Raw genomic sequence first — 23,481 nt, 5'->3', positions numbered from 1 at the left:
ACAACACTCTTCTGTGGCCTCCAAATGCTCTTAAATTCTAGTAAAACTAAATGCATGCTTTTCAACCAATCGCTGCTCGCGCCTGCCCGCCTGACTAGCATCACTACTCTGGACGGTTCCAACTTAGAATATGTGGACAACTATAAATACCTAGGTGTCTGGCTAGACTGTAAACTCTCCTTCCAGACTCACATTAAGCATCTCCAATCCAAAGTTAAATCTAGAATCGGCTTCCTATTTCGCAACAAAGCCTCCTTCACTCATGCTGCCAAACATACCCTCGTAAAACTGACTATCCTACAGATCCTTGACTTCGGCGATGTCATTTACAAAATAGCCTCCAACACTCTACTCAGCAAATTGGATGCAGTCTATCACAGTGCCATCCATTTTGACACCAAAGTCCCATATACTACCCACCACTGCGACCGGTATGCTCTCGTTGGCTGGCCCTCGCTACATATTCATCGCCAAACCCACTGGCTCCAGGTCATCTATAAGTTGTGGCTAGGTAAAGCTCCACCTTATCTCAACTCGCTGGTCAACACCCACCCGTAGCATGTGCTCCCGCAGGTATATTTCACTGGTCATCCCCAAACCCAACACCTCCTTTGGCCGACTTTCCTTACAGTTCTCTGCTGCCAATGACTGGAACGACTTGCAAAAATCACTGAAGTTGGAGACTTATATCTCCCTCACTAACTTGAAGTGTCAGTTGTCAGAGCAGCTTACCGATTGCTGCAGCTGTACACATCCCATCTGTAAATAGCCCATCCATCAACCAACTACCTACCTACCTCATCCCCATATGTGTTTTTGTTTTTCTGCTCCTTTGCACACCAGAATTTCTACTTGCGCATCCTCATCTGCACATATCCTCCTGTGTAAATTGCTAAATTGTCATTTACTTTGCCACTTTTGGCCTATTTATTGCCTTACCTCCTTACTTCATTTGCACACACTGTAGACAGCTTTTCATATTGTGTTATTGACTGTACAATTGTTTATCCCATGTGTAACTCTGTGTTGTTTTTGTCGCCCTGCTTTGTTTTATCTTGGCCAGTGTCACGACTTCCGCCGAAGTTGGCTCCCCTGCCTGTTCGGGCGGTGCTAGCCGCCACCGATCCCCTTTTCCCTTTTCTGTTTGTTTTGTCTTATTAGTGTCCTATTATGTTTTCCTGATGGGAGTCCTTATTTAAGGCTAGTAAACCCACCCTTGTTTTGTGTGGGATTGTTCTAGTGTTACGTGTTGAGTTGTTGGGTGTGTTCGTGCTCCGGACTGGGTACCCTGTGTTTTGGGTTGGTCCGTAATTTTCGCGCCCTGTGTTTGGGCATTGTATTTTGGTGCCACATTAAAGTGCACTTCTCCCTTGGAACTCTCTGCTCTCTGCGCCTGATTCTTACCTCACACACCTAGTCCCGCGTGACAGCCAGGTCGCAGTTGTAAATGAGAACTTGTTCTCAACTGGCCTACCTGGTTAAATAAAGGTGAAATAAATAAAAAATGAATAAAAATAATTTTACAAGGCACTGTATAATAGGTATGGTCTGGATTTCTGGTTAGTGAGAACTCTCTTCACTCACGTCTCTTATGCACATGCAGACACTGTAAAAAAAAATATGCTCTGCGTGGAATGATGTGTTGTTACAGACTGAAGCAAAGCAATAGGTTATATTTTCAGTCCCACAGAGTGCTCATTGATAATCTGATGATGTGTTAACCCCTTAGATTGCTGGATTTATTGGTGGGTTGTATTATAGGAGAACCCATGCTGGGAGAACCCATGACTGCTGGGAGAACCCATGACTGCTGGGAGAACCCATGACTGCTGGGAGAACCCATGACTGCTGGGAGAACCCATGACTGCTGGGAGAACCCATGACTGCTGGGAGAACCCATGACTGCTGGGAGAACCCATGACTGCTGGGAGAACCCATGACTGCTGGGAGAACCCATGCTGACTGTTCACAATCTGTTTGGGGATTTATAAGCAACTCTTCGCCTTTGATAGCATATTATTAAATGTACCAAAAATCTGTTGTATGGTTAGGCTACTAATATTTGTGTATCAATGCATATAAATTCATATTAAAGAAACCCAAAACAAACCATGTGTTTTTATTCTTTCCGGTCTTCATGCATGATTACTGTAACGCTCGTCTTCGTCCTCCTCTAACGAGGAGTAAGAAATGTCAGACCAATGCGCAGCGTGGTACGTGTCCATATTGTATTTAATGTGAATACTGAACACTTGAACAAAAACAATAAAACGACAAAAACTAACAGTCCTGAGTGGTGCAGCAAAACACAGAACAGAAAATAATCACCCACAACTCAAAGGTGAAACCAGGCTACCTAAGTATGGTTCTCAATCAGGGACAACGATTGACAGCTGCCTCTGATTGAGAACCATACCAGGCCAAACACAGAAATCCCAAATTACAGAAAAAATAACATTGACTGCCCACCCCAACTCACGCCCTGACCATACTAAAACAAAGACAAAACAAAGGAACTAAGGTCAGAACGTGACAGTACCTCCCCCCTCCCCCAAAGGTGCAAACTCCTGCCGCAAAACCTGAACCTACAGCGGAGGGTCTGGGTGGGCGTCTGTCAGCGGTATCGGCTCTGACCCCACTCCACCATAGTCTTTGTCCGCCTCTCAACCCGCCTCTGTGACCTCTTAAGAATGGCGATCCTCGCAGCCGACCTCGAACTGGGGACCCTAGCAACGGGTCCCGAATGGACGGGAGACTCCGGCAGCTTCGGAGTGAAGGGCGATTCCGGCAGCGCCAGAGTGACGGGCGATTCCGGCAGCACCGGAGTAACAAATGGCTCTGGCAGCTCCTGACTGACCAGCGGCTCTGGCAGCTGACCGGCGGCTCTGGCAGCTCCTGACTGACCGGCGGCTCTGGCAGCTCCTGACTGACCGGCGGCTCTGGCAGCTCCTGACTGACCGGCGGCTCTGGCAGCTCCTGACTGACCGGCGGCTCTGGCAGCTCAGGACAGACGGGCGACTCTGGCAGCTCAGGACAGACGGGCGACTCTGGCAGCTCAGGACAGACGGGCGACTCTGGCAGCTCAGGACAGACGGGCGACTCTGGCAGCTCAGGACAGACGGGCGACTCTGGCAGCTCAGGACAGGTGGGCGACTCTGGCAGCTCAGGACAGGCGGGCGACTCTGGCAGCTCTGGACAGGCGGGAGACTCTGGCAGCTCTGGACAGGCGGGAGACTCTGGCAGCGCTGGACAGGCAGGAGCACCTGTAGGGAGGAGACGGAGAGACAGCCTGGTGCGGGGGGCTGCCACCGGAGGCCTGGTGTGTGGAAGAGGCACCGGATAGACCGGACTGTGGAGGCGCGCTGGAGGTCTCGAGCACCGAGCCTGCCCAACCCTACCTGGCTGGATGCTCCCCGTAGCCAGGCCAGTGCGGCAAGGTGGAATTGACCGTACTGGGCTGTGCTGGCGAACCGGGGACACCATGCGCAGGGCTGCTGCCATGTACCCCGGCCCGAGGAGACCGGAGACCAGATGCGCTGAGCCGGCTTCATGGCACCTGGCTCGATGCCCATTCTAGCCCGGCCGATACGAGGCGCTGCTATGTACCGCACCGGGCTATGCCTTCGCACCAGGGACACCGTGCGCCTCACGGCATAACAGTCCACCTCTCTCCACAGTAAGCACGGGGAGTTGGCTCAGGTCTCCTACCTGACTTAGCCACACTCCCCGTGTGCCCCCCCAATACATTTTTGGGGCTGCCTCTCGTCCCAGCCGCGCTGCCGTGCTGCCTCCTCATACCACCGCCTCTCGGCTTTTGTTGCCTCCAGCTCTGCCTTGGGGCGGCGATATTCTCCCGGCTGTACCCAGGGTCCCTTGCCATTAAAGATCTCCTCCCAAATCCAGGAGTCTTGAACCTGCTGCTCCTGGTTACCACGCTGCTTGGTCCGTTTGTGGTGGGTGATTATGTAACGCTTGTCTTCGTCCTCCTCTAGTGAGGAGTAAGAAATGTCAGACCAATGCGCAGCGTGGTAAGTGTGCATATTGTATTTAATGTGAATACTGAACACTTGAACAAAAACAATAAAACGACAAAAACTAACAGTCCTGAGTGGTGCAGCAAAACACAGAACAGAAAATAATCACCCACAACTCAAAGGTGAAACCAGGCTACCTAAGTATGGTTCTCAATCAGGGACAACGATTGACAGCTGCCTCTGATTGAGAACCGTACCAGGCCAAACACAGAAATCCCAAATTATAGAAAAAAGAACATAGACTGCCCACCCCAACTCACGCCCTGACCAACAAAGACAAAACAAAGGAACTAAAGTCAGAACGTGACAATTACTTTCTATGTCCAGGATGCTTTAACAAGGAGGTCGTTAACGCATCCAAATATGAACACAGCAGCATCTCTCCTCTCCACACACACCTCCACACACAGCTCCACACACAGCCCTACAGCTCCACACACAGCTCCACACACAGTTCCACAGCTCGACACACAGTTCCACAGTTCCACAAACAGCTCCACAGCTTCACACACAGCTCCACACACAACTCCACACACAGCTCAACAGTTCCACACACAGATCCACAGCTTCACACACAGCTCCGCACACAACTCCACAGCTCCACACACAGCTCCACACACAGCTCCACAGCTCCACACACAGCTCCACATACAGCTCCACAGTTCCACACACAGCTCCACAGTTCCACACACAGCTCCACACACAGTTCCACAGCTCCACACACAGTTCCACAGCTTCACACACAGCTCCACAAACAGTTCCACAGTTCCACACACAGCTTCACACACAGCTCCACACACAACTCCACACACAGCTCAACAGTTCACACAGATCCACAGCTCCACACAGTTCCACAGAACTCCACAGCTCCACACACAGCTCCAAACAGCTCCACAGTTCCACACACAGCTCCACACACAGCTCCACAGCTCCACACACAGCTCCACAGATTCACACAGCTCCAAACACATTCCACACACAGCTCCACACACAGCTCCACAGCTCCACACACAGCTCCAAACACAGCTCCACAGTTCCACACACAGCTCCACACACAGTTCCACAGCACCACACACAGCTCCACAAACAGTTCCACACACAGCTCCACAGTTCCACACACAGCTGCACACACAGCTCCACAGCTCCACACACAGTTCCACAGATTCACACACAGCTCCAAACACAGCTCCACAGTTCCACACACAGCTGCACACACAGCTCCACAGCTCCACACACAGTTCCACAGATTCACACACAGCTCCACACACAGCCCTACAGCTCAACAGACAGCTCCACACACAGTTCCACAGCTCGACACACAGTTCCACAGTTCCACAAACAGCTTCACACACAGCTCCACACACAACTCCACACACAGCTCCACACACAGCTCCACACACACCTCCACACACAGCTCCACACACAGCTCCACACACAGCTCCACACACAGCTCCACAGCTCCACACACAGCTCCACATACAGCTCCACAGTTCCACACACAGCTCCACAATTCCAAACACAGCTCCACACACAGTTCCACAGCTCCACACACAGCTCCAGAGCTCCACACACAGTTCCACAGCTTCACACACAGCTCCACAAACAGTTCCACAGTTCCACACACAGCTCCACACACAGTTCCACAGCACCACACACAGCTCCACAAGCAGTTCCACACACAGCTCCACAGTTCCACACACAGCTCCACACACAGCTCCACAGCTCCACACACAGTTCCACAGATTCACACACAGCTCCAAACACAGCTCCACACACAGCTCCACACACAGCTCCACACGCAGCTCCACACACAGCTCCACAGTTCCACACACAGCTCCACACACAGCTCCAAACATAGCTCCACAGTTCCACACACAGCTCCACACACAGCTCCACAAACAGTTCCACACACAGCTCCACAGTTCCACACACAGCTCCAAACACAGCTCCACAGTTCCACACACAGCTGCACACACAGCTCCACAGCTCCACACACAGTTCCACAGATTCACACACAGCTCCAAACACAGCTCCACAGATCCACACACAGCTCCACACACAGCTCCACACGCAGCTCCACACACAGCTCCACAGTTCCACACACAGCTCCACGTACAGCTCCACAGCTCCACACACAGCTCCAAACACAGCTCCACAGCTCCACACACAGCTCCACACACAGCTCCACACCCAGCTCCTCAGTTCCACACACAGCTCCACAGTTCCCCACACAGCTCCACAGCTCCACAGTTCCACACACAGCTCCACGGCTCCACACACCTCTCCAAAGCTCCACACACAGCTCCACACACAGCACCACAGCTCCACACACAGCTCCACAGCTCCACACACAGCTCCACAGCTCCACACACAGCTCCACACACAGTACCACAGCTCCACACACAGCTCCACAGCTCCACACACAGCTCCACATACAGCTCCACAGTTCCACACACAGCTCCACAGTTCCACACACAGCTCCACACAGTTCCACAGCTCCACACACAGTTCCACAGCTTCACACACAGCTCCACAAACAGTTCCACAGTTCCACACACAGCTTCACACACAGCTCCACACACAACTCCACACACAGCTCAACAGTTGCACACACAGATCCACAGCTTCACACACAGCTCCGCACACAACTCCACAGCTCCACACACAGCTCCACACACAGCTCCACAGTTCCACACACAGCTCCACACACAGCTCCACAGCTCCACACACAGTTCCACAGATTCACACACAACTCCAAACACATCTCCACACACAGCTCCACACACAGCTCCACACGCAGCTCCACACACAGCTCCACAGTTCCACACACAGCTCCACGCACAGCTCCACAGCTCCACACACAGCTCCACAGATCCACACACAGCTCCACACACAGTTCCACAGCACCACACACAGCTCCACAAACAGTTCCACACACAGCTCCACAGTTCCACACACAGCTGCACACACAGCTCCACAGCTCCACACACAGTTCCACAGATTCACACACAGCTCCACACACAGCCCTACAGCTCCACAGACAGCTCCACACACAGTTCCACAGCTCGACACACAGTTCCACAGTTCCACAAACAGCATCACACACAGCTCCACACACAACTCCACACACAGCTCCACACACAGCTCCACACACACCTCCACACACAGCTCCACACACAGCTCCACACACAGCTCCACAGCTCCACACACAGCTTCACATACAGCTCCACAGTTCCACACACAGCTCCACAATTCCAAACACAGCTCCACACACAGTTCCACAGCTCCACACACAGCTCCAGAGCTCCACACACAGTTCCACAGCTTCACACACAGCTCCACAAACAGTTCCACAGCACCACACACAGCTCCACAAGCAGTTCCACACACAGCTCCACAGTTCCACACACAGCTCCACAGTTCCACACACAGCTCCACACACAGCTCCACAGCTCCACACACAGTTCCACAGATTCACACACAGCTCCAAACACAGCTCCACACACAGCTCCACACACAGCTCCACACGCAGCTCCACACACAGTTCCACAGCACCACACACAGCTCCACAAACAGTTCCACACACAGCTCCACAGTTCCACACACAGCTGCACACACAGCTCCACAGCTCCACACACAGTTCCACAGATTCACACACAGCTCCAAACACAGCTCCACAGTTCCACACACAGCTGCACACACAGCTCCACAGCTCCACACACAGTTCCACAGATTCACACACAGCTCCAAACACAGCTCCACAGATCCACACACAGCTCCACATGCAGCTCCACACACAGCTCCACAGTTCCACACACAGCTCCACGTACAGCTCCACAGCTCCACACACAGCTCCAAACACAGCTCCACAGCTCCACACACAGCTCCACACACAGCTCCACACCCAGCTCCTCAGTTCCACACACAGCTCCACAGTTCCCCACACAGCTCCACAGCTCCACAGTTCCAAACCCAGCTCCACGGCTCCACACACCTCTCCAAAGCTCCACACACAGCTCCACACACAGCACCACAGCTCCACACACAGCTCCACAGCTCCACACACAGCTCCACAGCTCCACACACAGCTCCACACACAGTACCACAGCTCCACACACAGCTCCACAGCTCCACACACAGCTCCACAGCTCCACACACAGCTCCACACACAGTTCCACAGTTCCACATTTCCAAATACAGCTCCACACCTCCACACACAGCTCCACACACAGCTCCACACACAGCTCCACAAACAGTTTCACAGCTCCACACACAGCTCCACACACAGCTCCACTAACAGCTCCACACACCGCCCCACAAACAGTTCCACAGCTCCACACACAGTTCCACAAACAGTTCCACAGTTCCACAAACAGCTCCACACACAGCTCCACACACAGCTCCACACACAGCTCCACAAACAGCTCCACACACAGCTCCACTCACAGCTTCACAAACAGTTCCACAGCTCCACAAACAGCTCCACAAACAGCTCCACACACAGCTCCACACACAGCTCCACAAACAGTTCCACACACAGCTCCACAAACAGTTCCACAAACAGTTCCACACACAGCTCCACACACATCTCCACATACAGTTCCACAGCTCCACACACAGCTCCACACAACAGCACCACACACAGCTCCACAAACAGTTCCACAGCACACACACAGCTCCACAAACAGTTCCACAGCACCACACACTCCAGTTCCACAGCACCACACACAGCTCCACAAACAGCTCCACACACATCTCCACATACAGTTCCACAGCTCCACACACAGCTCCACACACAGTTCCACAGCACCACACACAGCTCCACAAACAGTTCCACAGCACCACACACAGCTCCACAAACAGGCCCACACACATCTCCACATACAGTTCCACAACTCAACACACAGCTCCACACACAGCTCCACAAACAGCTCCACAAACACTTCCACAAACACTTCCACAGCACCACACACAGCTCCACAAACAGTTCCACACAAAACTCCACAGCACCACACACAGCTCCACACACAGCTCCACATACAGTTCCACAGCTCCACACACAGCTCCACAAACAGCTCCACAAACAGCGCCACACACAGCTCCACAAACACTTCCACAGCTCCACAAACACTTCCACAGCTCCACAAACACTTCCACAGCTCCACACACAGTTCCACAAACAGCTCCACAAACAGCTCCACAAACAGCTTCGCAAACAGTTCCACAGCTCCACACACAGCTCCACAAACAGTTCCACACACAACTCCACACACAGTTCCACAGCACCACACACAGCTCCACACACAGCTCCACAGTTCCACACACAGCTCCACAGTTCCACACAGCTCCACACACAGCTCCACAGCTTCACACACAGCTCAACACACAGCTCCACAGTTCCACACACAACTCCACACACAGCTCCACAGTTCCACACACAGCTCCACAGCTCCACACACAGCTCCACACACAGCTCCACACCCAGCTCCTCAGTTCCACACACAGCTCCACAGCTCCCCACACAGCTACACAGTTCCACACACAGCTCCACGGCTCCACACACAGCTCCAAAGCTCCACACACAGCTCCACACACAGCTCCACACACAGTACCACAGCTCCACACACAGCTCCACAGCTCCACACACAGTTCCACAGTTCCACATTTCCAAATACAGCTCCACAGCTCCACACACAGCTCCACACACAGCTCCATACACAGCTCCACACACAGCTCCACACACAGCTCCACGAACAGTTTCACAGCTCCACACATAGCTCCACACACAGCTCCACTAACAGCTCCACACACAGCCCCACAAACAGTTCCACAGCTCCACACACAGCTCCACACACAGCCCCACAAACAGTTCCACAGCTCCACATACAGCTCCACACACACCTCCACAAACAGTTCCACACACAGCTCCACAAACAGCTCCACAAACAGCTCCACACACAGCTCCACACACAGCTCCACGCGCAGCTCCACACACAGCTCCACAGTTCCACACACAGCTCCACGCACAGCTCCACACACAGCTCCAAACACAGCTCCACAGTTCCACACACAGCTCCACACACAGTTCCACAGCACCACACACAGCTCCACAAACAGTTCCACACACAGCTCCACAGTTCCACACACAGCTGCACACACAGCTCCACAGCTCCACACACAGTTCCACAGATTCACACACAGCTCCAAACACAGCTCCACAGTTCCACACACAGCTGCACACACAGCTCCACAGCTCCACACACAGCTCCACAGATCCACACACAGCTCCACACACAGCTCCACACGCAGCTCTACACACAGCTCCACAATTCCACACACAGCTCCACACGCAGCTCCACACACAGCTCCACAGTTCCACACACAGCTCCACGCACAGCTCCACAGCTCCACACACAGCTCCAAACACAGCTCCACAGCTCCACACACAGCTCCACACCCAGCTCCTCAGTTCCACACACAGCTCCACAGTTCCCCACACAGCTCCACACCCAGCTCCTCAGTTCCACACACAGCTCCACAGTTCCCCACACAGCTCCACAGCTCCACAGTTCCACACACAGCTCCACGGCTCCACACACAGCTCCAAAGCTCCACACACAGCTCCACAAACAGCTTCACAAACAGTTCCACAGCTCCACACACAGCTCCACAAACAGTTCCACACACAACTCCACAGCACCACACACAGCTCCACACACAGCTCCACATACAGTTCCACAGCTCCACACACAGCTCCACAAACAGCTCCACAAACAGCGCCACACACAGCTCCACAAACACTTCCACAGCTCCTCAAACACTTCCACAGCTGCACAAACACTTCCACAGCTCCACACACAGTTCCACACACAGCTCCACAAACAGTTCCCCACAGAGCTCCACAAACAGTTCCACAAACAGCTCCACAAACAGCTCCACAAACAGCTTCGCAAACAGTTCCACAGCTCCACACACAGCTCCACAAACAGTTCCACACACAACTCCACACACAGTTCCACAGCACCACACACAGCTCCACACACAGCTCCACAGTTCCACACACAGCTCCACAGTTCCACACAGCTCCACACACAGCTCCACAGTTCCACACACAGCTCCACAGCTCCACACACAGCTCCACATGCAGCTCCACACACAGCTCCACAGTTCCACACACAGCTCCACGTACAGCTCCACAGCTCCACACACAGCTCCAAACACAGCTCCACAGCTCCACACACAGCTCCACACACAGCTCCACACCCAGCTCCTCAGTTCCACACACAGCTCCACAGTTCCCCACACAGCTCCACAGCTCCACAGTTCCACACACAGCTCCACGGCTCCACACACCTCTCCAAAGCTCCACACACAGCTCCACACACAGCACCACAGCTCCACACACAGCTCCACAGCTCCACACACAGCTCCACAGCTCCACACACAGCTCCACACACAGTACCACAGCTCCACACACAGCTCCACAGCTCCACACACAGCTCCACAGCTCCACACACAGCTCCACACACAGTTCCACAGTTCCACATTTCCAAATACAGCTCCACACCTCCACACACAGCTCCACACACAGCTCCACAAACAGTTTCACAGCTCCACACACAGCTCCACACACAGCTCCACTAACAGCTCCACACACCGCCCCACAAACAGTTCCACAGCTCCACACACAGTTCCACAAACAGTTCCACAGTTCCACAAACAGCTCCACACACAGCTCCACACACAGCTCCACACACACCTCCACAAACAGTTTCACACACAGCTCCACAAACAGCTCCACAAACAGCTCCACAAACAGCTCCACAAACAGCTCCACAAACAGCTCCACAAACAGCTCCACAAACAGCTCCACACACAGCTCCACACACAGCTCCACAAACAGCTCCACACACAGCTCCACACACAGCTCCACAAACAGTTCCACAGCTCCACACACAGCTCCACATACAGTTCCACAGCTCCACACACAGCCCCACAAACAGCTCCACAAACAGTTCCACACACAGCTCCACAAACAGTTCCACAAACAGTTCCACACACAGCTCCACACACAGTTCCACAGCACCACACACAGCTCCACAAACAGCTCCACACACATCTCCACATACAGTTCCACAGCTCCACACACAGCTCCACACACAGTTCCACAGCACCACACACAGCTCCACAAACAGTTCCACAGCACCACACACAGCTCCACAAACAGCTCCACACACATCTTCACGTACAGTTCCACAGCTCCACACACAGCTCCACACACAGCTCCACACACAGCTCCACAAACACTTCCACAAACACTTCCACAGCACCACACACAGCTCCACAAACAGGCCCACACACATCTCCACATACAGTTCCACAACTCAACACACAGCTCCACACACAGCTCCACAAACAGCTCCACAAACACTTCCACAAACACTTCCACAGCACCACACACAGCTCCACAAACAGTTCCACACAAAACTCCACAGCACCACACACAGCTCCACACACAGCTCCACATACAGTTCCACAGCTCCACACACAGCTCCACAAACAGCTACACAAACAGCGCCACACACAGCTCCACAAACACTTCCACAGCTCCACAAACACTTCCACAGCTCCACAAACACTTCCACAGCTCCACACACAGTTCCACAAACAGCTCCACAAACAGCTCCACAAACAGCTTCGCAAACAGTTCCACAGCTCCACACACAGCTCCACAAACAGTTCCACACACAACTCCACACACAGTTCCACAGCTCCACACACAGCTCCACACACAGCTCCACAGTTCCACACACAGCTCCACAGTTCCACACAGCTCCACACACAGCTCCACAGCTTCACACAGCTCAACACACAGCTCCACAGTTCCACACAGCTCAACACACAGCTCCACAGTTCCACACACAACTCCACACACAGCTCCACAGTTCCACACACAGCTCCACAGCTCCACACACAGCTCCACACACAGCTCCACACCCAGCTCCTCAGTTCCACACACAGCTCCACAGCTCCCCACACAGCTACACAGTTCCACACACAGCTCCACGGCTCCACACACAGCTCCAAAGCTCCACACACAGCTCCACACACAGCTCCACACACAGTACCACAGCTCCACACACAGCTCCACAGCTCCACACACAGTTCCACAGTTCCACATTTCCAAATACAGCTCCACAGCTCCACACACAGCTCCACACACAGCTCCATACACAGCTCCACACACAGCTCCACACACAGCTCCACGAACAGTTTCACAGCTCCACACATAGCTCCACACACAGCTCCACTAACAGCTCCACACAGCCCCACAAACAGTTCCACAGCTCCACATACAGCTCCACACACCTCCACAAACAGTTCCACACAGCTCCACAAACAGCTCCACAAACAGCTCCACACACAGCTCCACACACAGCTCCACGCGCAGCTCCACACACAGCTCCACAGTTCCACACACAGCTCCACGCACAGCTCCACACACAGCTCCAAACACAGCTCCACAGTTCCACACACAGCTCCACACACAGTTCCACAGCACCACACACAGCTCCACAAACAGTTCCACACACAGCTCCACAGTTCCACACACAGCTGCACACACAGCTCCACAGCTCCACACACAGTTCCACAGATTCACACACAGCTCCAAACACAGCTCCACAGTTCCACACACAGCTGCACACACAGCTCCACAGCTCCACACACAGCTCCACAGATCCACACACAGCTCCACACACAGCTCCACACGCAGCTCTACACACAGCTCCACAATTCCACACACAGCTCCACACGCAGCTCCACACACAGCTCCACAGTTCCACACACAGCTCCACGCACAGCTCCACAGCTCCACACACAGCTCCAAACACAGCTCCACAGCTCCACACACAGCTCCACACCCAGCTCCTCAGTTCCACACACAGCTCCACAGTTCCCCACACAGCTCCACACCCAGCTCCTCAGTTCCACACACAGCTCCACAGTTCCCCACACAGCTCCACAGCTCCACAGTTCCACACACAGCTCCACGGCTCCACACACAGCTCCAAAGCTCCACACACAGCTCCACAAACAGCTTCACAAACAGTTCCACAGCTCCACACACAGCTCCACAAACAGTTCCACACACAACTCCACAGCACCACACACAGCTCCACACACAGCTCCACAGACAGTTCCACAGCTCCACACACAGCTCCACAAACAGCTCCACAAACAGCGCCACACACAGCTCCACAAACACTTCCACAGCTCCTCAAACACTTCCACAGCTGCACAAACACTTCCACAGCTCCACACACAGTTCCACACACAGCTCCACAAACAGTTCCCCACAGAGCTCCACAAACAGTTCCACAAACAGCTCCACAAACAGCTCCACAAACAGCTTCGCAAACAGTTCCACAGCTCCACACACAGCTCCACAAACAGTTCCACACACAACTCCACACACAGTTCCACAGCACCACACACAGCTCCACACACAGCTCCACAGTTCCACACACAGCTCCACAGTTCCACACAGCTCCACACACAGCTCCACAGTTCCACACACAGCTCCACAGCTCCACACACAGCTCCACACACAGCTCCACACCCAGCTCCTCAGTTCCACACACAGCTCCACAGTTCCCCACACAGCTACACAGCTCCACGGCTCCACACACAGCTCCAAAGCTTCACACACAGCTCCAGACACAGCTCCACACACAGTACCACAGCTCCACACACAGCTCCACAGCTCCACACACAGCTCCACAGCTCCACACACAGCTCGACACACAGTACCACAGCACCACACACAGCTCCACAGCTCCACACACAGTTCCACAGTTCCACATTTCCAAATACAGCTCCACAGCTCCACACACAGCTCCACACACAGCTCCATACACAGCTCCACACACAGCTCCACACACAGCTCCACTAACAGCTCCACACACAGCCCCACAAACAGTTCCACAGCTCCACACACAGCCCCACAAACAGTTCCACAGCTCCACACACACCTCCACAAACAGTTCCACACACAGCTCCACAAACAGCTCCACACACAGCTCCACACACAGCTCCACGCGCAGCTCCACACACAGCTCCACGCACAGCTCCACACACAGCTCCACGCACAGCTCCACACACAGCTCCAAACACAGCTCCACAGTTCCACACACAGCTCCACACACAGTTCCACAGCACCACACACAGCTCCACAAACAGTTCCACACACAGTTCCACAGTTCCACACACAGCTGCACACACAGCTCCACAGCTCCACACACAGTTCCACAGATTCACACACAGCTCCAAACACAGCTCCACAGTTCCACACACAGCTCCACACGCAGCTCCACACACAGCTCCACAGTTCCACACACAGCTCCACGCACAGCTCCACAGCTCCACACACAGCTCCAAACACAGCTCCACAGCTCCACACACAGTTCCACACACAGCTCCACAGTTCCCCACACAGCTCCACAGCTCCACAGTTCCACACACAGCTCCACGGCTCCACACACAGCTCCAAAGCTCCACACACAGCTCCACACACAGTACCACAGCTCCACACACAGCTCCACAGCTCCACACACAGCTCCACAGCTCCACACACAGCTCCACACACAGTACCACAGCTCCACACACAGCTCCACAGCTCCACACACAGCTCCACAGCTCCACACACAGCTCCACACACAGTTCCACAGTTCCACATTTCAAAATACAGCTCCACAGCTCCACACACAGCTCCACACACAGCTCCACAAACAGTTTCACAGCTCCACACACAGCTCCACACACAGCTCCACTAACAGCTCCACACACAGCCCCACAAACAGTTCCACAGCTCCACACACAGCTCCACACACAGCTCCACACACAGTTCCACAAACAGTTCCACAGCTCCACAAACAGCTCCACACACAGCTCCACACACAGCTCCACACACACCTCCACACACAGCTCCACACACACCTCCACAAACAGTTTCACACACAGCTCCACAAACAGCTCCACAAAGAGCTCCACACACAGCTCCACACACAGCTCCACAAACAGTTCCACAGCTCCACAAACAGCTCCACACACAGCATCACAAACAGTTACACAGCTTCACACACAGCTCCACAAACAGCTCAACACACAGCTTCACAAACAGTTCCACAGCTCCACAAACAGCTCCACAAACAGCTCCACAAACAGCTCCACACACAGCTCCACACACAGCTCCACACACAGCTCCACAAACAGTTCCACAGCTCCACACACAGCTCCACAAACAGTTCCACAAACAGCTCCACAAACAGTTCCACACACAGCTCCACACACAGTTCCACAGCACCACACACAGCTCCACAAACAGCTCCACACACAGCTCCACAGCACCACACACAGCTCCACAAACAGCTCCACACACATCTCCACATACAGTTCCACAGCACCACACACAGCTCCACAAACAGTTCCACACACAACTCCACACACAGCTCCACAGCTCCACATACAGCTCCACAAACAGCTCCACAAGCAGCTTCACAAACAGTTCCACAGCTCCACACACAGCTCCACAAACAGTTCCACACACAACTCCACAGCACCACACACAGCTCCACACACAGCTCCACATACAGTTCCACAGCTCCACACACAGCTCCACAAACAGCTCCACAAACAGCGCCACACACAGCTCCACAAACACTTCCACAGCTCCACAAACACTTCCACAGCTCCACAAACAGTTCCACAGCTCCACACACAGTTCCACACACAGCTCCACAAACAGTTCCACACACAGCTCCACAAACAGTTCCACAAACAGTTCCACACACAACTCCACAAACAGTTCCACAAACAGTTCCACACACAGCTCCACAAACAGTTCCACAAACAGCTTCGCAAACAGTTCCACAGCTCCACACACAGCTCCACACACAGCTCCACAAACAGTTCCACACACAACTCCACACACAGTTCCACAGCACCACACACAGCTCCACACACAGCTCCACAGTTCCACACACAGCTCCACAGTTCCACACAGCTCCACACACAGCTCCACACACAGCTCCACAGCTTCACAGACAGCTCAACACACAGCTCCACAGTTCCACACACAGCTCCGCACACAGCTCCACACACAGCTCCACAGTTCCACACACAGCTCCACAGCTCCACACACAGCTCCTCAGTTCCACACAGAGCTCCACAGTTCCCCACACAGCTCCACAGCTCCACAGTTCCACACACAGCTCCACGGCTCCACACACAGCTCCAAAGCTCCACACACAGCTCCACACACAGTACCACAGCTCCATACACAGCTCCACAGCTCCACACACAGCTCCACAGCTCCACACACAACTCGACACACAGTACCACAGCTCCACACACAGCTCCACAGTTCCACATTTCCAAATACAGCTCCACAGCTCCACACACAGCTCCACACACAGCTCCACACACAGCTCCACTAACAGCTCCACACACAACCCCACATACAGTTCCACAGCTCCACACACAGCTACACACACAACCCCACATACAGTTCCACAGCTCCACACACAGCTCCACACACAGCCCCACAAACAGTTCCACAGCTCCACACACACCTCCACAAACAGTTCCACACACAGCTCCACAAACAGCTCCACAAACAGCTCCACACACAGCTCCACACACAGCTCCACAAACGGTTCCACAGCTCCACAAACAGCTCCACACACAGCTCCACACACAGCTCCACACACCGCTCCACAGTTCCCCACACAGCTCCACACACAGCTCCAAAGCTCCACACACAGCTCCACACACAGTACCACAGCTCCACACACAGCTCCACAGCTCCACACACAGCTCCACAGCTCCACACACAGCTCCACACACAGCTCCACAGCTCCACAGCTCCACACACAGTACCACAGCTCCACACACAGCTCCACACACAGCTCCACACACAGCTCCACACACAGCTCTACACACAGCTCCACAAACAGTTTCACAGCTCCAAACACAGCTCCACACACAGCTCCAGTAATAGCTCCACACACAGCCCCACAAACAGTTCCACAGCTCCACACACAGCTCCACAAACAGCTCAACACACAGCTTCACAAACAGTTCCACACCTCCACACACAGCTCCACAAACAGCTCCACACACAGCTCCACAAACAGCTCAACACACAGCTTCACAAACAGTTCCACAGCTCCACAAACAGCTCCACAAACAGCTCCACAAACAGCTCCACACACAGCTCCACACACAGCTCCACAAACAGTTCCACAGCTCCACAAACAGCTCCACAAACAGTTCCACACACAGCTCCACAAACAGTTCCACAGCTCCAAACACAGCTCCACAAACAGTTCCACAGCTCCACACACAGCTACACAAACAGCTCCACAAACAGCTCCACACACAGCTCCACACACAGCTCCACAAACAGCTCAACACACAGCTTCACAAACAGTTCCACCGCTCCACAAACAGCTCCACAAACAGCTCCACAAACAGCTCCACACACAGCTCCACAAACAGTTCCACAGCTCCACAAACAGCTCCGCAAACAGTTCCACACACAGCTCCACAAACAGTTCCACACACAGCTCCACAAACAGTTCCACACACAGCTCCACAAACAGCTCCACACACAGCTTCACAAACAGTTCCACACCTCCACACACAGCTCCACAAACAGCTCCACACACAGCTCCAAACAGTTCCAACAGCTCCACAAACAGCTCCAACACAGCTCCACAAACAGCTCAACACACAGCTCACAAACAGTTCCACAGCTCCACAAACAGCTCCACAAACAGCTCTACAAACAGCTCCACACACAGCTCCACACACAGCTCCACAAACAGTTCCACAGCTCCACAAACAGCTCCACAAACAGTTCCACACACAGCTCCACAAACAGTTCCACAGCTCCACACACAGCTCCACAAACAGTTCCACAGCTCCACACACAGCTACACAAACAGCTCCACAAACAGCTCCACACACAGCTCCACAAACAGCTCAACACACAGCTTCACAAACAGTTCCACAGCTCCACAAACAGCTCCACAAACAGCTCCACAAACAGCTCCACACACAGCTCCACACACAGCTCCACAAACAGTTCCACAGCTCCACAAACAGCTCCACAAACAGTTCCACAAATAGCTCCACAAACAGTTCCACACACAGCTCCACAAACAGCTCCACACACAGCTCCACAGCACCACACACAGCTCCACAAACATCTCCACACACATCTCCACATACAGTTCCACAGCTCCACACACAGCTCCACACACAGTTCCACAGCACCACACACAGCTCCACAAACAGCTCCACACACATCTCCACATACAGTTCCACAGCTCCACACACAGCTCCACACACAGCTCCACACACAGCTCCACAAACACTTCCACAAACACTTCCACAGCTCCACACACAGTTCCACAGCACCACACACAGCTCCACAAACAGCTCCACACACATCTCCACATACAGTTCCACAGCTCCACATACAGCTCCACACACAGCTCCACACTCAGCTCCACAAACAGCTCCACAAACACTTCCACAAACACTTCCACAGCACCACACACAGCTCCACAAACAGTTCCACACACAACTCCACACACAGTTCCACAGCTCCACACACAGCTCCACACACAGTTCCATATACAGCTCCACAAACAGCTCCACAAACAGCTTCACAAACAGTTCCACAGCTCCACACACAGCTCCACAAACAGTTCCACACACAACTCCACACACAGCTCCACACATAACTCCACACACAGCTCCACACACAGCTCCACACACAGCTCCACAAACAGCTCCACAAACACTTCCACAAACACTTCCACAGCACCACACACAGCTCCACAAACAGTTCCACACACAACTCCACACACAGTTCCACAGCTCCACACACAGCTCCACAAACAGCTCCACACATAACTCCACACACAGCTCCACACATAACTCCACACACAGCTCCACACATAGCTCCACACACAGCTCCACACACAGCTCCACTAACAGCTCCACAAACAGCTCCACACATAGCTCCACACACAGCTCCACACACAGCTCCACACACAGCTCCACAAACAGCTCCACACACAGCTCCACACATAGCTCTATACATAGCTCCACACATAGCTCCACACATAGCTCCACACACAGCTCCACACATAGCTCCACACACAGCTCCACACACAGCTCCACAAACAGCTCCACACACAGCTCCACACACAGCTCCACACATAGCTCCACACACAGCTCCACACATAGCTCCACACATAGCTCCACACATAGCTCCACACACAGCTCCACACACAGCCCCACAAACAGCTCCACAAACAGTTCCACAGCACCACTAACAGCTCCTCTCAGCCAAACTCTGAGACCTGTCACATGCATACTGTTTACCATTCATCACCCACCCTCTCTCCACCTCTCACTATCTCCCTGCACAGACCATTGCTTACCAATCCACTACCCTGCCTCACACACATACACACAGACACATGCATGTCAGCAAAAACACACGCCTGCAAACATACACACACACACACCCCACCCCAGTCTCTGCTGGCCTCCTTTCCCTGTCCAGTCCTGACATTGCTAATGATTCTCAGTGGGGCACAGGATAACGTGTGACAGAGGCAGGCAGACCAGGGCTGAGGGTGGGGGTGGAAGTGGGGAAGATGGGGGGAGGCGCCGTGGAGGGGTTCAGGGATGGTGGTGGGTCATGGTCCTGCTTTCTGCATGGTGGAAGGTTGGAGGATGCTCAGATGTGGGGAAGATGGTAATGTATTACATTTAAGACAGGCATGACACCCTGAATCAGCCTGTGTTCAGATCACTGGCTGGGCGAGAGAGTGGGAGGGGAGGTGGGGAGGTAAACACAAAGGAGGAGAAATGGGGAGAAGAGGAAATCGAGGAGAGTAGTAGGAAATAATGTGTGATGGGAGAATTTAGCCCCAGGCATGGTGAATGTTTTGCTTATTTCTGTATAGTTAGGCTATTTATAATTCAAATGGTAATTCACCAGCATAGAATATCAAAGGTTCGTGTGTAAGATTTTTTTAACACAGAAAAAAATAATTAATTAAATGCATATTTGGGCGAAAAGAAATTACCACCTGATTAAGAGTATTTATTGTTCCTCCGCACAGTGTTTGTAATAATGAAGATTAAAGTGAGTCGTTTATTTTTCATTTTATTTCAATTCATATGAGCTTATCTCAAAGTAGCTTGTAAATTTCAATCAAAGTTAAGGTAACATTGTACATGATTAATTCTATAAAGAGAATGCTTTGCTTGGTAGTCTGTATTTTTTTCAATAAGGTTATGGATAATATTAATTACACATAACATGTTGTTATATAAACGTTTTATTTTTTTTACAATTTTAAAACAAAATATTGTTCAAACCTCAAAGGTCGGGAGGCTAATTTCCTCAAGCCGCTAAATTGCAATGGAATTCAGTAACTTCGTAACCATTTCAGATCCAATTGGTTTCATAAGGTGTCATCTTCAGAAGTTAGGGCAGGTTTATCAGTGATGTCACTCCTATTATTCTCTAACGTCACAGAGAAATTGGAGCAGCCTACAGAAGAGTCAGGTCTGTCATACTAGGCCTTGAGTTGGTAGCCGTAGGACTAACCTACAGATCTTCAGGCAGCTATGAGCACTCAGGCTGACATTTTTAAAGTTGAGGGTCTGTTATCATATGTCAGTGAAGTGAGCTAATGTTCTTGCTGACCAGAACCAATTGTTTTGGTTGGCTAGGTTGGCTATATTTACCCGAACAGGAGTGCTAAGAGGGGACAGATTTACCAAGATCAGACGTTTTATTTTTGTATTCCGCGTATGAACCGTTTTAAAAAAACATTCGAAGAAATGTGGTCATTTCCCAGCTGCTGTTGTTTTAAACATTGGAATCGAACATATTGCTGTCTCCATTAGCTTCAGGGGAGGAACAAAATGCGTTAGGCCATATTATGTCATTATGTCGAGTTTGTTTTACTCCAATGGACTTTATGTACATGTAATCACTTTAATTTCATTGGAATAAAAATATGTGTCTGTTCTTTATTGCAATCTAATAATAAAGCGAATATTTACATTTTGTTATTTGGGTTTGTATATACTGTTTTTGCATGCATTGTTTTATTCTAACGTAAATTATTGACGAATACAAAATACACATTTAATTTCCAGTCATTTTAAACCTATTTCCAATATCAACATCTATTATTATTACTTTTCCTGTTCTTCAAAAACGTTCATTATTTCCTCCCTGCAGTCAAGTTTAAAAAAGTATTATGAGATATGCCTATTATTAGTCATATAAAATGAACTATCTTCCTAGTATGTAAATAATAGTTTATAATTATGTATAAATGCATTTCATAACTGCCCATGTCCAAATATTGTTTTACTTCGACTAAACCTTACCTTCAAATCAGGATGTTTCACAATGTATTTCAAACATTTGTCACAACAAAATGATAAGGTAATCTTTCTGTATCTGTCCAGTATCTCTCTGTAAACCACATACATTCCTTGATGCACATGTTGTTGGTCCGTCCAGAAGGCAAGTTTTGGTCGAAAAATATATATTTTTTGTTACCCTCTTTAATTTTTTATGTTCTATATCACCAAAATGTGTTATTTCGCTGGCTTCACACGGAAGCCCTCAATGTTATATATATAGAGCCCAAATTAACCATTTTTTCTAACAGTATATGGTGTCCATTTCAAGGAAGGGAACGCCGAGAGACTGGGATAATTCGAGCCAACACGCATACAGCATTCCCACATTCTCAGACACAATACGCTGACTACTCTATACATTGTCTGTTCGTGTAAACTATGTTAACTACATCGTTATACAAACCATGCGCTCGACCAGCAGGCCTACTTCAAGGCACCCCGATCTGTCATATAGACCAAACTATGTGCCCAAAATATTTTAAATATAGGCTAAATGTTTGCCATATTAAAAATATGACTGAGTGACCAAGTGCTTAGTGAGGGCTATTCGCGCAGAAATTCAACTCCTGTTTTGTGCCTATCTATAGCCTATGTTATGCATGATGTACGCCTATGATTTTACCTGGATCATTACCACAGAAAGGGGGAAATAATTGTCATTTTTACCATACTCCAAACCCTTAGGGCTATCATTCTCATCTCTTCTCAAGACTGCACTTTTCCCATCTCAACGCTCTTGCGCCAGGCACCTTGCGTTAAAAGCATCAGACAATTGGGCAAGTTAGGTCATTTAAAAACAAATACATGCAGTTTTCTTGACGGTAACGTTCAAGGGGAATAGTTAAAGTGTTGAATTGCCATCTACCAAATGCCTTTCTTGGTGACTGTTATTTTTGCGTCACCCTCTGCCTTATCC

Source organism: Oncorhynchus nerka, linkage group LG13, assembly GCF_034236695.1.
Source record: "Oncorhynchus nerka isolate Pitt River linkage group LG13, Oner_Uvic_2.0, whole genome shotgun sequence".
NCBI classification, from domain to species: Eukaryota; Metazoa; Chordata; class Actinopteri; order Salmoniformes; family Salmonidae; genus Oncorhynchus; species Oncorhynchus nerka.
Note: the sequence above shows the minus strand (reverse complement) of the source record.